We start from the raw sequence: 14,335 nt of genomic DNA on the forward strand, positions 1-14,335 counted from the left end.
GTCCTTACTTTCCATTGGGCCTATTCTGACCCACCCCAGCAGATGGAGGGAGGGGCACTCCATTACTACCGGGTGAAATGGATGTCTAGGCTCTCCATTCTGCCTTTGCTGGTGCATAAAGGGATCAGGTCAACATTTTTCCTGTGCTGTTTGGCTTGAATAGAGCATTATTGTCTAAAAGTGTTTATCTTGCTAGGCTGCCCATCTTGGTTTTTATGATTAGGGAGCATAGCCTTTTTCCGTGGATTTTTTTTCTTTTTGGTCTGTGTCTGTTGGCATTTCTGGGTTGCCAGCTTCTTCAGCTCCACGTCTGGGATCTGAGGCAAACAAAATAAATCCAAACCCAGAGAACTCACCATTATGTCATCCTTTGGGTCCCAATGCACCTAGCCATTCTGCCTTCCTCTCCCGTGTCTCGGTCTTCCTATATTTGGTTTTGATAATAATGCTATGGTGTTTAGTTGTTTGTAGTGGAAGGAATAGGGAAAATATGTCTACTCCATATTTCCACACGATGGGTTTTGAGGAAATGCTTTGAGATGGATTTATGGAAAATCAGGCCAGAAAGTTATTCAAATTATATTGGTCTTCCAGTCAATTCAAACTCTGTGCAGAGAATGGTAATCATTCACATTCATCTTCATTAAGAATAATCAAAAGAGATTGAGAACCATAGATTAGATAACAATTATCTGACCCATTTCTTTAAGAGGAATTTCTTGAATTAGTCTTTCTTGGGGCAATTATTTACAACAGAATAGGTTTATGTTGGATTTTGCTAAAACACAATGTTGCAACTTGAGGGAATCTTATGAGATACCTTTCAAGTTTTTATTTACGTAGATAATACTGTGGCTCCTAACATGTTATAAATGTTAAGTAGGCATTTAGTTCTTTCACAGATTTATGTAGGTAACATCTCCTTCAGAGTAATAGTTTTAAAGGCAATTTTGAGCTTGTTTTTTTCCCTTACATTTCTTTTGAAAAGTAAATCATTCCAGCTCTAGAATGGAAATGCTAAATCTCCTGAGACTCCTCTGATGAATAGCCAAAGGGATAATTGCTTGGCTACATGGATTTCAACATAATTTTTTAGCAAAATCATAGATATCCAAATGTAGATTCTGGCATTTGGGATGCATTGTCAATATGAGAAATTCCCAAGGGGACTCTGGAGTGCTCATGCAATTACTAGATTACAGCAGTAAACATGCGAGGCATGGTTTTTCAATAGTCAAAACAAAGTATGATCCATGTAACATATTTTGTATAATAAGTAATACAAGCATAATACAAAACAGGTGACTAATATTGCTTTACTATTTAAATGCACCATATGTGATAAAATATAGCCAACTGGTAATTTAATTATTTCCATGAAAATACAGATAAATTCCAACATTTAAAAAGCATATGACCCACTGTGTTGTGAACTCTAAGGGTATACATGCAATTATTATTGTGATGAAATTTTCAGTTTATAATATATAATCAATTATGAAAAAGTAAGTTAATATTCAAATATTCTGGGAAAAAAATAATTGTCCTTTTTATGTGAAGAAACCAGTCATCCACAAAAAAATATTTCCTAGAAATATGTGCTGCCATGTTGAGTTGGACATTGGTACTGCTTAACTCAGTTGTTGGGAACATGAGGGTTTTGGACCAGATCCAACCCTCTGGTGCATCTTGAGTTGCTTCTCTAATCCAAGTTATGGATCAGACCCTATCTGAGACTTTCTCTTGGATAATGCAGTTTGTAAAAAACAGATGAGAAAATATATTTGAATAACTGGAAAAGCTATTCATTCTGATATATCAGTAGCATTAATTTTCTTTACTATAGAGAAAGTTTAAATAATTAGATGGAGTAGTTGAGTCATGTGTAGATGATAAATACGGTGATGGAATTAATAAAGCCTCTGATCCTGATCTGTTTTGGGCAACCTATCCCAGGACATACCCACCTGTACTGTTGGCTTAAATTAATATCTTATTTCCCTTAAAATCTTCTTCTAGTATCTATGTACATTTTCACTTTACCTTGTTAGCTTGAATTTGACAGTGCATATTGTTAAGTGAATGAAACTAGTGTGAAAGGCTCATACTGTACCATTCCAATTATATAACATTCTGGATAAGGTGATATACTCTATCGACAACAAATAGGTCAGTGGATGGCAGAAGTTCAGATGGAATGGAAAGAGGTATGAATAGGTGAAGCACAGAGAATTTTTAAAGCCGTGAAACTACTCTGAATGCTATTTTAACGACATTATGCATTTGTCAAAACCCATAGAGCAGTACAACGCAAAGAATAAGACACTGTAAACTACGGCTTTGGGGTCATAATAATATTTGTTCACTAATTGTAACAAATGTACCACCCTAGAGCAAGATGTTAATAAAAGGGGAAATGGTGGCTAGGAGGGAGGAGATATCTGAGAACTCTATATTACTTTCACAAGGTTTTGGTACCTAAAACTGTTCTGAAAAATAGAGTCTATTACTTGAAAAACGCAAGCACCAAACTGAATGGAATTATGTGTAGTATGTAATATGTAAACTTTTAATTAGCTTTCTTACTTTGAGACCTGTGCCACCCCTCCCTCTCAACTTCATCTGTCTGGTGTCTTAGTCTCAGGAATCAAAGTCCTCTTTACCCCCAACCCCATGAACACACAGAGAAAAGCAGCTAAAAGCTTCAACTTTTCCTTAAGCAGATTTTAAAAACCAAGCTTTTGATTTTCTGCCTCAACACTCTCCCTCCTATAGACCTTGAAACTGAGTCAATTTGTAATTCTGTCTAAATTTTCTCACTGATCTTTAGTGTCCTCCTGTCCAGATAGCTTGAATGAAACTTCTTCTATTTTGTTACTTCACTTACTGTTCTATTTATTTTCCATCTTCAAACATTTGTTGTAATATCTTATCTACTGTTGTCTTTTCTTTTTGTCATTGTTAGTTTAAACATTCATAAACTGCTTTATCTTCATTTCAGAGAAGACTCAGGGGTGAGAAGAATAAGCACATAGACCCAAACAACCATGTTTAGCTAAAATTATAGGTGGCTTTCTGGTACTCTGTCTCTGTCTCCCCCCCCCCCCCACGGTCCTCATCTTTTTCTTTCTCTCTACACAACCACTATTAAGTAAAGTTAAACACCATCTTTGTCAATATACCGCATAGTAATATGAACTACTTTAAATTGAAAAATGATTGTTTTTGGCAACGAATGAATTCAGCTGAACCAGGAGACAGTGTTGGTTGTAATTATTTAATTAATGGAAATGAAGTATTGCAATATTGAGGGACTTGAATATATGTTGAAGGATACTGTGGATAAGAAGTATGGCTCATAGCCAACTGAGAGCAATTCACATTTCAGATAATGAAATGATGAATTTTCATTGCTTTTTTTTCTTTTTTCCTTCTCTAAGCTTTGCATCCTGATTGAAGCAAAGACATCTGTCTTTTCCCAGATAGCAACTTTGGTTGCTGTGGCAACATGTTGACTAGGGAACTTAAAATAAAGGTGGCTCATTTCCAAATCACTTTTCTTCTTTTTCTTCACAAAAACAGCACACATTGGCAAAAGCAAAAAAGAAAAAAAAAAGTTTTACTGGAATCTTTATAATCAATAAACCTGTTGTTTGCTGAAGGATTACATTCCCGAACTTGCATGTTAAGCAGGTGAAAAGTGTACATTTGGCTTTCATATACTTTTTAAACTATGAAAAACTGCACAACCTCATTAAAAATTTTTTTTCCCTCTATCCCTGCTTTCCTCCCTTCCCTTCCTCCTTCCTCCCTTCCTTCTTCCCTTCCTTCCTTCCTTCCTTCCTTCCTTCCTTCCTTCCTTTTCTGCTCACTCTCTCTCTCTCTGTTTTAAATTGGGATAGTAGGGACCTGAGTACATGTAGAAGGAGGAGGGGCAAAGGCAGTGAAAGAAACTCTTCAAAGGCCTTTGCTAGAGCACAGCCTGGTTGCTAGGGCTTGAAAAGATTGTTATTTGTAGCTAACACAAAGTTATTCCAAAATGCACTCAGCCTTAGAAGCAAACAAGTACTAAGTTCTTAAAGAGAGGCATGGATTGAATCTCCCAACATATGAAAATAATATTTTGACACTTCAGGATGCACATACATTTCATGAAATGTAAAAGGGGGTGAAAAGGAGGTTTTAAAAATTATTTAAATGAAGGACACACATCTTTAAAAACTCATCTATTTAAAAACACTTGGATTTTTACAGTATTTATTTCTAAAATTTCATTTTCTTTTAAGTCTTGTAAAGTTGGGTTCATCAAAACAAGCCTACATGACAAGAAAATAAATGTGTAATTCTACTTTAGTTTTATGTATTGACTTTCTTCCAAACCTAGAGCCTTATAATTAGTTTCTTTTCCATTTTTTCTGTTTACTTATAAATAAGTAAATGGTATTTTATGGAAGATCCATAAATATGCACTTCTTTTATAGAAATTATTTAAATTAATTATAGAATTACTGTAAAGTTTGCTATGGGACCAGGCACAGGAAATTTACACAGAATCAGTTATTTTAACATAAATTCAGCAAGCAAAGAAAATAAGAGTGATGTTAACACATGAATCCTGGGTAGTGGAAAGGAGAGTAGAGAAATGCCTTCGTTGGTCTCTGTGAAGAATGAGAGCTTAAATATGATATGTTTTGGTGAGTTTTTAATTTGGTGGGGGCAGAGAAAGCCTAGATATTCATCGTTGATAAAACACAGATCGGAGTAGTTGGGAAGGTAGCCATAGTACCAATGGATTAATAAAGCCAACCAATGAATACTACTAAAAACAGATCCTAACTTCTTTTAGTGTCTATTTTGGCATTCATTTGGTCAGAATGACATACTTTTTAAAGATACAAACTGCAGAGGAACTTAGAGAGATGACTAATATCCTCCCTCACCCTCCCTAGTATCTGAATGTCTTCAAGTTCTTGGGTAAGGAACCTATAGATAATCAGAATCCTGAACGTGGGCATAGAAAAATTAAAAAGATGATTATGGAATGGAAAAAAATATAAAAGCACATATTCAAAATTAACTCTCTTGACCTTGTAAGGTTGACAGCACAATCCCTAGAAGTGTTCACTTTTGAATAGAACTGCACCCTGAAGACCCTATAGAATGAGCTTCTGCCCACCAGAAACATGATCATTGGAGCACTTCTCTCATCACCTCTATTGAAACAAAGCAAAAGAAAACAAACAAACAAACAAAAAACAGGCATGTAAGTTAATACTGTTGTTACCCAAAGCACACAGGGCAATTTATGTTTTCATAGAATGCCTAAGTAATGAGAAGAATTAATTTTTATAAAAATAACTATTTGCAATGGTAATACAAAAATTGATCATTCACTCTGCACCAATCACTGCGCTAAGCATTTAAAAACAATTTCTTTTTCATTTTAACTTTCCCAGTGACCTAAGGTGTTGATCATCTTTCAGGTGGGAATATTGGGGGTCCTGGAAGTTGGTCAAGTGTACACAGCTAGGATAAGTGCTGGAAACAAGATTCAAATAGAAATTTAACTCAAAATTTAAGTTCTCAACCACCATTTCCTTTTTGCATTGAAGTCTTTTTGGCTGTGAATAATTTAACTCATTTCTTTATGTGGTCAAAAGTTAAAATTTCAGATAAACATTTTACTATAAATGGGAATTCACTGTGTAATTATTTGCCTATGAGGAATAGTTCAACGGTTGAATAATTTTCATTAGTTTTTAAAATTAAAGAGAAGTACATTATTGGGGCGTCTGGGTGGCTCAGTTGGCTCAGGTCATGATCTCGCAGTTCGTGAGTTCAAATCCCACATTGGGCTCTGTGCTGAGAGCTCAGAGCCTGGATCCTGCTTCAGATTCTGTGTCTGCATCTCTCTCTGCCCCTTCTGTCCAGGCTCTGTTTCTCTGTCTCTCTCTCTCTCAAAAATAAATAAAAACATTAAAAAAAAAAAAAGAGAGAGAAGTCTATTCTTTAAAAGATCCATTTATCTTTTGAAATATCACATAAATATTAGGCTAGCCTGTCAGTTACAGTTAATTAAGAATAAAACTGAATTCGGGGCACCTGGGTGGCTTAGTCGGTTAAGTGTCTGTCTCTTGATTTCGGCTCAGGTCATGATCTCATGGTTCATGGGACTGAGCCCTGCATCAGACTCTCTGTGCTGACTGCATGGATCCTGCTTGGGATTCTCTCTCTCTCCCTCTCTCTCTGCCCCTCCCCTGCTCACATGTGTGTGCTCATGTATTACTCTCTCTCTCAAAATAAATAAATAAATAAATAAATAAATAAATAAATAAATAAAACTAAATTCAAAATTACATAGAAATAGTATTGATTTAGTGAAACAACTTCCACATACTATACTGAATGAGTTTAACAAAACTGAAGTGTTGAGCCAATTTCTTCAGTGTCATTTAAGCTCTCTTCACATAACTTTGGAGTGAATGGGAAACTCATGTAGTTGGCTCCATGCAAATCAAAGTATAAATTTAGTAAATAAGTTGCTCACTTTTCACCATGTTTACATTTGTCATGAAAGGGAGATGAGTGATGGGTAACTTTTTAAAAAATCCATCTTCTTGATATTTTGTTTGTTATCCTGTGGTCATAACCAGGAAAGCATACAGTTTCCTACACAAGAGAAAAGTCAAAGCCAAGGGAGGGGAGAAGGAGTTAGTCACAGCCCTCAAGGTGCAGCAGCTGCAGGATTTGGTAATCATTAATGCACTTCAGAATATCTGATTTTTAAAGTAGTTCTAACATGCTTTGTATATTATGGATATATTTTAGAAATCGATTTGGACAGGTCAGAATTCAACCTGTCTTACCTCATGGTAAGACCTATATAGTTCAAGTATAATATCTATTACTTCTTTGAGAAATTATTACAATATAAGAAAGGACGACATTTTGATGCAAATTTAGCTACTTGGACATCACAATTCATCTTCATCAACTGATAATTATGGTTTTTGGTGCCTTTGTACATGTCATTACACTATATCCTTGATATTGTGAGTGATATTTTTCATGAAATAAGTAGATTATTATAAATAGCTGTTTTTTTAGTATAAGAGGCATACCAAGAAAAGATAATGATGTAATTATAGGCACTTATGACATTTTAAAACTACCTTTGCAGTTGGGTACATTTATTCCTCTTAGAATCCATTGCATTTGAAGTCATTTAAACAGTTCTATGCTTTTTTCTTATTTCTTTCTCAGTTGTAGTATCTAAAAATTGATAACCAAATCAAATCCATTTGTAATGCTAACCATAAATTAAATGAATATAGTATTATGAAATTAATTCATTCCTAGTTTCAGACACATGGACCTGAATAGAGATTTCTAAAAGTTTTTAATGCATCTTTTATTTTTGGAATTTTATCATGACTAAATTTCTAGGCTTGAGCACTTAAGTTTCTTAATATTTTCTTGTCTTTCCTCTCTGCAGCTGCACACTGAATTAATGTGTCAGTCCGGTTTATAAATCCCATAACGGAGAGAATTGGATTTTTAAAAATCATTTCCTTTATGCCAGTAGTTCTTAACCAGGGGCAAGTTTTCTACCCAGGGGACATTTGGCAATGTCTGGAGACATCGTTAGTTGTCACTAAAATTTTGAGGAGAGAGGCAGCAGGAGAAAGGCCTAGGGTGCTGCTAACCTCCCTACAATGCACAGAACAGGCCTACGTCAAAAATTATCCAGTTCAAATGAGCACTGGGTGTTACATGTAAGTGATGAGTCACTGAATTCTACTCCTGAAATATTGCAGTGGATGTTAACTAAAATTTAAATTAAAAAAAAGAAAGAAGATGCAAAAAAAGGTTAATTGTTGAAATAAAAAAACACACCCAGTTCAAATGGTAATAGAGTCACTATTGAAAAATCTCTTCTATGCAATAACCTTGTGAGCAGTATGATATTTAGTTCCACAATTTGGCAAAAAGAAGTAAATTTAATCTTTTTTATCATGAGTGGTATGTTGTGGAAAACATAAACCTCAAAAGCCTCAAAAAGGGCACTTACATGAGGAAAGAAAATCAGTAAGTGGAAATAACAAACGTGAAGTAGTTTGAGTCCAATAAGTTGGGATCAGAGCGTTCAGACGCTGAACATCTGATGCTCTGAGCAAATCTTGGCTGTCTCAACACAGCCCAAAACTAAGCATGTGTAATTTCAAGAGTTTGAACCCTGTGGCACGTGGAGTATGTGAGAATAAGCAGTGTCCACTGGAGAAGATGTGTGTTGAACAAGGTTTTAACATTTTCTAAAGAGAGTGAGGTTTTGATTAGGGCAAGGAGGAGATGTGACCACGATGAAAGGATTGAGCATATGGATGAAAGCTATTTAAAATGGAAGTAGGCTTGGGAGAGCAGATGACTGTTGAGAGAGGTCCTCCATGGAGGGAGAATCAGGGCACATAGGTTATTTGGAGATGGTCTTCTTGTGCTGCTTAGGATGAGGCCCCAATAAGAACAAAAAAAAAATAAATTACTTGTATCTTTAGCGTCATACATATTGGCCTTTAAAACTTGGCCAAGGGGTGCCAGGGTGGCTCAGTCAGTTAAGCTTCCGACTCTTGATTTCGGCTCAGGTCACGATCTCATGGTTTGTGAGTTTGAACCCGGCAATGGGCTCTGCACTGACAGCGCTGAGCATGCTTGGGGTCCTCTGTCTCCCTCTCTCTGCCCCTCCCCCACTCATGCTCTCCCTCTCTCTCTCTCTCTCTCTGTGTCTCTCTCTGTCTCTCTCAAAATAAATAAATAAACATTAAAAAAATTAGCTGAATCTTCTAATTGATGAATTCGGCTCAAAATGGGAGATAAGAGTAAATAAAGGACATTTTGGATTGTGCTCAGCCTGAAAGAGATAAGGAGCATGATCGATTAGGTCTGAAAATATGAAAGATAAAGTGCAAAAATGTATTATTAGTACATTGCTTGCAGGTTGGCTGCATAAATTTTATACCACTAATGGATGCAGAGAAGCTTAAGGATGCTGGAAAAATATAACTTTGGTTATTGTTTAAAATTGATGACACCTTTATGGGCTAGAGGAAAATCTCTGTTGGGAAGCGTTCTCCCTAAATTGTTGAGGAGAATTTGAGACATCTATCTCTTGCTGGAGTCACCGAAGCCTTTTATAATTGGGAATGGGGGTGGGGGAGAGGTCTATTTTAGAAATTAAATTGGAGATAAGCAAGAAAAAGGAGCAAGGGAGATTTCAGCTTGATTAACATATTTTAGTTTTTTTCTTAGCTAAGGGCCAAATGGATGTTTTAGTTCCTTTTAACTATATTATTTGGATAAGACACTAAGTGTATGATATATGGTTTTTCTAAAATAGATATTTGTTCATACCAGAAAGTAAAATTATTTTTGTAATATAAATACAAAACCTCTAAAATGAACTAACAAATAATCTTGAGAATTTTTAAAGAACACTCATTATCTGTCTACTATGTTTTGAAAACTGTTAATATAATAGCTTTTGCAGTAATACAATTGTATTTCAGGATTTGCCAATTCATTTATTCTTGGGAAAATCTATGCTAAGTACAAAGTTCAATAAAAAACAGGTTAGCTTTAGGATGTTGTTTTTACCCTATAAGGAGTAGCAGATAATGTAAGGTGTGTGGGGTTTCAGGGAATCTATAGGGAAAGGCTGGACCTGAGACGAAGTGAAAAGCGCGTGTCCTGGCTAAAGGCGACGCCCTTTACTTATTGCCTATGGATTGTTACCATCTGTAAATATGGACACATCTTCTGATTTTTCAAGGAAGATAAAATCAAGATTTTTAAATGTGACAGATGCTTATTTTTTTTCATTGGTTTTCTCATTTTCTTTTTCCTTTATGTAAGAAATAAGCATTTCTAAGAGGCAAAATGTCATATCATCTTTCTTCTTATTAAAGAAGATTATACAGATCTTCCTTGACTTACGATGGGCTTATGTCCCAATAAACTCATCGTAAATTGAAAATATTGTAATTCATCAACTATACTTAAATTAAAAAAAAAAGAAAATATCATAAGCTGAAAATGCATTTAATAAATCTAACTTCCCCAACCTCATAACTAGCTTCGCCTGCCTTAAATGTGCTCAGGACATATACCTTAGACTGCAGTTGGGGAGCATCAGCCAATGCAAAGCTTGTTTCATAATAAAATGTTGAATATCTCATGCAATTCATTAAATGGTATACTGAAAGTGAAAAAGAGAATGGTTGTGTGGGTGCAGAACAGTCGTAAGCATATTGGTTGTTTGCCTCATGATTGTGTGCCTGAACTGGGGATGCTGTGGCTGCCAGCGTCACGAGAGAGGATCACAACACCTATTGCTAGCTGGGGGAAAGATTCAAATTAAAAATTCCAAGTATGAATTCTACTGAATGCGTATTGCTTTCACACCATTGTAGAGTTAAAAAATCTTAATGAACCATCGTTAAGTTGAGGTTTGTCTATACGTTGTTTTTCAGTCCATGTAATGTCTGCTCTTCCCAATTAAAGTTACATTTTTCTGAAATCATAAACAGTATATGTTTGTAAAATATAATTAAATATTGTGAAATAAGCTTTAATGTTCCTGGGTAGCAAAGTACAGTGTATAAATACTGGACAGGGTAACATGCTCATGATGGCAATATTTGGAATTAACTTTAAAACTTGTCAGTAATGATATACTAGAATTTCATTCATTAAATTTGTTAAAGTTGTAATTCAGTTCTACATTGTTACATTGTTGATTTAGAAAGTATGCCAGAGGGATATTTCCAACTTTAATAAAAGGGGTGAAAACATAGTCACCCCTTCTTTCAAAAATCGCCTTTGCAAGAAGGAGAAAAAAAAGAGCCACAAATGACATTTTTGTTCTAATTTGTCAAAAATCTGTAATCTCAAAATTTATGAAAATGGAAATCAGACAAGGAAACAGCAAATGATTCAGCAAAGTAAAAGAGGGTCAAGAGAGAGGATCAAACCAGCGGTTGATTTACCTCAGAGCCATAGAAAATAAATTATGAACATAATGGGCTTTGAATGTAAAGTTAGAGTGAAGGTCTGGAAATAGGTGAATTGTTTCAAAGTTTCTATTAGAAGCAGTTAGACCTCCTGGATCACACCTTTACCTTGTGCCCTGAGATTGCTACCTTTCCTTCCTTAGGAAAGACCAAATATTTTTTCTACGGAAACTTCATTTAGAATAGTACAAACTCAGTTTCTTCAGATCCAGAGAAAGGTAGACATGAAGGTTCAAGTGAAAATAAGGACCTACCTGAACATTAAAACATACCAATGTCAAGTTTGCTGGTAGCTAAGCAATACCCCAGACAGGTAACTAAATGATCCTTCTGTGAAGAAACTTAACGCTCCAGAGGAAAAACCTCCAGATTCTGAAGTTTGGAAAGTTCCAAAATAAACTTTTCCCAGTAACCCATTACTCTATAGCCCACTGACATTTCTATGCACTTGGAATCTTTGTGCTCAGCTTTGATATCTATTTCTTGCATATAATTAACAAGAAAGGGTCACTAGACATTTGAGGAAAAGCTCCACATTCAAGGAGGCCCATCCCTGCCTTTTTCACCCCCTCTGAGCAGAATAGAATGTAGTGGTTCTGCTTCCAATGGAGGTTCTATAAGTTCATAGTGGATCAAAATTCTACTGATATAACAACTGTAAATTTTATACAAAATATTTTGAAAACCACTCAAAGGCATTAGAAAGTGGACAAAAGCAAGAAAATGCTGCAGAAGAGCTCATATTTGGAAGAAAGAATGCCATTATTTTACAGTGTCTTTAGTCTGATATCAGGCTGAGGCTACAGCACAGGGATTACTTATGATTTTGTTTTGGAAGTTTTTCTGTTTAAGGATTTTCCCTTTTAAGGAAGGGTAGGGTGGAAAGTCATGAAGTGGAGCCAAGAAGTCCCCTTGTACAAGAATTTGAAAGGCAGAAAGACACATAAATAAGGAAACTGATTTGGTTGCCCAGATGTGTAAGTGATAGAGAAATATAACCAAGTTAATTCTATGTGAAATAATTGAATTGAGTAAGAATTTGTATGATACTGGGTGCCATATGCTCCTCTAAATGGTTACCACATATTAACCCATTCAATCATCTTAATAATCCTGGGAGGTTGGTAGTATTACATACACATCTCACAGATGAGGCTATGAAAGCACAGAGAGGTTAGTAACTTCCCCCCAGGTCTCACAGCTAACAGGTGACAGAGACCTCTTTGGCTCCATTATGAATAAATGCTATAGCCAAGCAATACTGCCCCCGATTTCTTACATAATATATTGTACATTATGGAGCCATGATAATGTTTTGGTACAAATATTGTAAGTAGATTCTTCCTCACTAAAGGCTTAGAGTAAAAAGGGCTCCTTCACTTGCTGTCTTCCAGACCAGTTAGCTCAGTTAAAAGCTACCTGACATTCAATTGCCAGACTGTTTTGTATGTTATATCTTATTGCGAATGCGCTGTGCATTCCTTTCATATACTCTAATCCCCTTACTCCCAACTCAGGCCAGTGACTGCGACTGTGGAGCTACCAGGGACTGGGCCCCTGTCCACGAGCACGTGACCTCTGCTCCCTGCCTCAAGTCACCTGCAGGTGCTTGGCTAATGTGTCAGCCTCACAGAATCCTCTCCTTAGAGTTCTTCAGCCTTTCATGAGCTTCCCTTTCCCCCCACTTGCCTTGAGAATTTCCTGTATTTCCTTGCTAGTCCCGCTCTGAGAATTTCTGTCCTCACTGCCCTTTATCACAGGGACTCCAAGGTGCCTGAGACCTGGTCCGTTGGCGGCTGTGTCGTTCTCAGCAATAACCCTAGTCCTCGACACTGCTACTTTCAACTGCTTTACTTTATATTCACATTTTGGGGACAGCCACTGATGATGAGAAAATTGACTTTAGTTTTGGAAAGGGTTGATGTTAAGAACCTTTTTGATAATACATTTGCATGCATGGCTTCAACTCACACAAAATCAATATGTTGTCTTTGCAGGTACAAAACGAATAAAATAACAAAAAAGATAGGTTGTTTCCTTCTAATAAACACAATATAAACAATCATGTAGTAAATCTCTACATAATTACATGCACATGGAGAGAATGAAACTTCAAACCAATTCTTCATTTATATACCTCAAGAAAATTAACCTAAATTTTCAAATTCCTATAGTCTAATGAGGAGGTTTGCCACCTTTAAAATTTTCCCATGCTTATTTTTTCTAAAACTAAAATACTGTTGGATAAAAATGTGGAATCAAGGCCTTCTGCATATACATTTTATTTATATAAACCTTTTTCTTCCCTTTAATCAATTCTTGTGATTTGCAATGATAGGCAAGTCAGGTATAATTTTCTCTTGGTTATTGCATTCATACACTCATGCAAAAATAATAAAATGTTTTATTTTCCTTTCTTCACTTTACCAAAATTGGTGGCTTACATCATACTGAGAGGCCCACATGAGTATTTGTTTTTAAATTAGGACCATATTCTCAATTCGCTACACAATAAAGGGATTATACATTTAAAAGAACTGTATGCAATCAAGAAGAAATTTTAATTAATCACAAATAGAACTGGCCCAATGGAAATAATTTGACCCGACAGTTTGAGGTTTGATCAGCATAACACAGAGATTAAGAAGACTTTTGACCTGAACAGAGTCGGAATTGGTTCAGTCTGGAACTTTAGAAAGGGAAAGCTAATGGGTTCAAATCACACAATATTATTGTTTCCCATAATGCTACCGACCCATTAGCAAACAGTGAGAAACTTGCTTAGTTTCTGTAGAAACCATCCAGAAGCATGTATAGCTCCAGTCCACAATGAAGCAACAGAGATTATGCCATAACAAACTATAATCTTTCTCCCATGTTCTTCATGTGTAAAACACTGAGCCAGTTCCTTTGAAGCACTAATTGACTGTCTGTATCAATTAGTGGCCTGATCGCTTTCTAGCTTACATTTATGTCTCCACAGTAACCAATTGGCATTTGGAGGAGGATGAGAGTACTTACTGGGAAGTATTAAACAGGTACAACATAAAAGAATAACTGAAATTTAGGAACAAGGCTCAACAACTCATATTTTGCAATAGGAACTTAGTGTAGAAAAGCTGAAGATTTAACTAAAATGGAATCCTTTATTAAAATAGCAACATGATATAATAAATATATAACATGCAGTAAAAGGCAGAGGATACGGTGGGGAAACGTGGCTTTGATGCCAGAGAAACCTAAGTTTGCTTTTCTTGTGCAGTTTCTTAGCT

Source organism: Lynx rufus, unplaced genomic scaffold (assembly GCF_022079265.1).
Source record: "Lynx rufus isolate CCGP_SWC_20201006 ecotype Redwood Valley unplaced genomic scaffold, mLynRuf1.p SCAF_1, whole genome shotgun sequence".
NCBI classification, from domain to species: Eukaryota; Metazoa; Chordata; class Mammalia; order Carnivora; family Felidae; genus Lynx; species Lynx rufus.